The sequence below is a fragment of the Leopardus geoffroyi genome, chromosome C3 (assembly GCF_018350155.1).
Source record: "Leopardus geoffroyi isolate Oge1 chromosome C3, O.geoffroyi_Oge1_pat1.0, whole genome shotgun sequence".
NCBI lineage: Eukaryota > Metazoa > Chordata > Mammalia > Carnivora > Felidae > Leopardus > Leopardus geoffroyi.
The window spans coordinates 147,295,381-147,299,211 of record NC_059338.1 but is presented as its reverse complement, the minus strand read 5'-3'; the positions used below and the strand labels follow the sequence as shown (position 1 = coordinate 147,299,211).

The 3,831-nt window shown below is 45.4% G+C and overlaps 1 pseudogene; it reads left to right on the top strand.

The window, feature by feature from the left end:
• The first annotated feature begins 1,294 nt into the window (after positions 1–1,294).
• Positions 1,295–3,479, top strand: LOC123586650 (annotated as a pseudogene).
• Positions 3,480–3,831: the final 352 nt, after the last annotated feature.

Genomic DNA, 3,831 nt, shown 5'->3' with positions numbered 1-3,831 from the left:
GATGTCCTGTCCAAGTTCAGGTCCCACTGTCACTACAGACTCTGTGTTTGGCCAATACAACCTTCAGAACATTCATTTGCAACGTAGAAGTGACATCACAGGTCCCATTCCTCATTAAAAGGCAAATTTCAAGCTACAGAGCTGTCCAGTGACTCTGAGTCGCAGAGGTGGCTTAGCAGCAGAGCTGTGATGAGCTTTTCAGGTTTTCACAGGACACTAGGCTTCCAAACTGCATTGGGCATGACTTTCCTGATCACATCAGAGCAGTGCTAATTTATCCCATCTTGTCATTTCTGTCTGACAGTACTTAAATTAACTGGATGTCAGAAGCACGGATCACTTCTGAAAGGACAAATTTGTGACAAAAATATAGGAGAACTTTTTCATCAGGACACCTTTGCTGTTCTGCATCTTTAAAATTTTTTTTTTATTAATGTTTATTTTTGAGGAAGAGAGAGACAGAATGTGAGCGGGGGAGGAGCGGAGAGAGAGGGAGACACAGAATCTGAAGCAGGCTTCAGGCTCTGAGCTGTCAGCCCAGAGCCTGACACGGGGCTCGAACCCACGAACTGTGAGATCATGACCTGTGCTGAAGTCAAACGTGAGCCACCCAGGCGCCCCTGCTGTTCTGCATTTTAATAGCTGCCCCTGAACTTGGATGTAACTTGCAAAGGTAAAGCATGAGGACTGGGAGTGTAAGGACAGGACTCGATGTGCTCGGGATGAAGGTATTGCATAGTTATTTCCAAAGACTGGCCCTGCAAGTCTGTAGGACTTAACCAGACAGATACCCCCGATTCTCACTTCAAAGGAGAAAGAGTGAGCTTTTTCATCTTGTAGGTAGGTGTAGGTATGGCGGATATGGTATGCCTCTCTTTATTGTTGACGGAGAGGGTAAAGGGGCTTGTAATGAAATCAGCACTAAGCAAGCAGCGTGGTCAGAGCTGGGTAACATCTAAAACCAGTAGAAAAGCATTTCCACAAAAAGAAAAGAATTCATCAAGAGAAAGAATTGGGTAACTTTAAGATATTTAATGTTATTTCCTCCTCTGCCTCTCACCCCCAGCTCTTCTTTTCTTTAATTAACTCACAACTCGGAAGTGCTGGATGATGACCAAGAACATAACCAAACGGGGCCACTCATCTGTGTGTGTGTGTGTGTGTGTGTGTGTGTGTGTGTGTGTGTGTGTTTTAACACAATTTCACACCAGGGTAGGTCTTAATGCCACTCGTCTGTAATCACATCATCACAATGACAGCTTCCTAGAATGTGGAATCTTTGGGTCTAGCAACCATGAGCCTCCTGTGTAATCCGGACCTCACCGGTGAGGCGAAAATAGCTTAGGTGATCACACTAAATAAACCAGGTCCCTCAGTCCGAATTTTACTAAATGCCTTTGAGGTGAATCAGTCGCAGGCTCCACAAGCACAAGGGAGGGGCATGGGTGGTGCCTAGATGACATTGTTCGGAGATAGACCTTGATTAGATGGCCCCTAGCACAGGGGGGTTCAATCTGCCCGGGTTTAGAGGATTGCTCTGCCGGGACACCACCTGTAGAGCCAGGACAATGCTTCATAAAGCTTAGACCCGCAGCCTTAAACTGGACAGAACCTAAACAGATAACCTTTGGGCAGATCCTTAACCTGAGTCCCTCAGTACCTGCAAGGAAGTCACTGTAAGATTAGAAAATGTAATTACATCTGATAAAGTGATTGCCGAGACATTGTTTGCAGAGGAGGCTTTATCAGCCCTATTGTGTGAAGGTTAATGGAGACCTGGGTCTCCGGCCACTGGTCTCTCACCTCCAACAGAAAGAAATCTGATTATGTTAGAAGGTTGAGAAAGTAGCTCAACAGTCCTTAGAGTTCCAATCCTTTACAGTTCACTCCATTTAGTGTAAGCTAGCCGTGGAATCGCACAAATCTGAACCCACGTTACTGTGAGATCTATCCGGGGACATGAGATCCAGGAGACTGGCCGTAGTTTCGCGGGTGCCCCGCTGTGGCCTTCCCTACCTGAGCACAGGCTTGCAGAGTCCTGACTTCATTATGTTCCAGTTCTGTGAGACAGGAAGACCCTTAAAAGACAGACACTCACTTATTTTGTATTCCCAGAGCGTAGCACAGATTTTGTGTTAGGCGTCAATCCCCACATGATTGCAGACCTGAATCAAACATGCTTAGAGAAATCTTGGGTTTTCCCATTGGTGAATATTGGAGAGGTTGGTGAGGGTTGAGCGGACCAGAGGAATCCATGAGGACTCTCCTTCTCCCCACCCCCTGCTCCTATGGATGGCTTGACTATTTACTAAGCTGTGGGGGGAGGAAAAGGTGGGTAGGGGCAGAAGCAGAAGAGAAACTCCCCATACGGAAGGATATTGTTTACGCCATTTTTTAATTGGATGGGATAATCTAATCCAAATTCCTCATTTCAGAGACAGGGAAACAGCTCTAATGAGTCATATACCAGAATTATAGTTGAACTTATTATTTTTCTACTATATCATGACCAAGGTTCCATGTGACATTCAGTCACCCATACCACCTAAGTATTCACTGAGGCTGTGAAGGGAATGCAGTGCTTACCTAGATAGCATACATATTTCTATGTGCTTACAATCAGATAGGAAAAAGGATTTCAGTGAATGAGGGGATTTGGGATAGATCTAAAGAATTGGACCCCAGAGAATCTTAAAAATACATAATATGCTAGACACATAAAAAAGAGACATTTTAAGTTAAGAAGATCATAATACGACTTCGAAAATGTCACCCAAGTCTTGTTTATCCAAATTAAGTTTGATCAGAAATCCCTTTCATGAGGGCGTCTGGGTGGCTCAGTTGGTTGAGGGACCAACTCTTGATTTCAGCTCAGGTCATGACCCCAGGGTTGTGGGATCCAGTCCTGCCTGCTTGAGATCCTCTATCCCTCTCTCTCTATCCCCTCCCCCAATCACACTCTCTCTAAAATAGAAACAAAAGTAATTTAAAAGAAATCTCTTTCACAAATTTGGTGCCAAAGGCGGACAAGGAAACCCCCGCCCTTCCCAAAGCCGAAAACAACGCAAAGGCTTTGAAGGCTGAGACAGTGGTGCTGAGAGGCATCCACAGTCACAAAAAAAGATCTGCACGTCACCTACCTTCCGAAAGGCCCAAGACACTGCACCTCTGAAGGCAGCCCAAATACCCTGGGAAGAGTGCCCCCAGGAGAAACAAGCTTGACCACTATGCCATCATCCAGTTCCCCCTGACCACTGAGTCAGCCATGAAGAAAAACAGAAGACAACAACATGTTTGTGTTCGTTGTGGATGTCAAGGCCAACACGCACCAGATCAAATAGGCTGTGAAGAAACTCTATGACATTGACATGGCCAAGGTCAACACCCTGATCAGGCCCAATAGAGAGAAGGAGGCATATATTCGACTGGGTCCTGACTGTGATACTTTGGATGTTGCCAACAAAATTTGGATCACCTAAACTGAGTCCAGCCAGCTCCATCTAAATCTAAATTTTCCACACACACACACACACACACACACACACACACACACACACATTAAATTTGATCAAATGGTCCTAACCAGAGAAATACGTACTCTGGTTTGCACTTCACCTCCTTTTACCCATTTCCACCTTTTCCACAGAGCTGAGTCCTAATAGGCCCCCACAAGATCTGAATGGGTGTCAGCTGGGCTCCCATCACCCCAAACCCCCACGGAGGAAAGGAAGAAATACGACTTCAGCAAATGGGGAACACAGTTCTCACCTCTCAACTAGTCAGTGTATAAAAGGAGAGGTTGTTAAGAAGAGATACATTTGTTACTAGTAG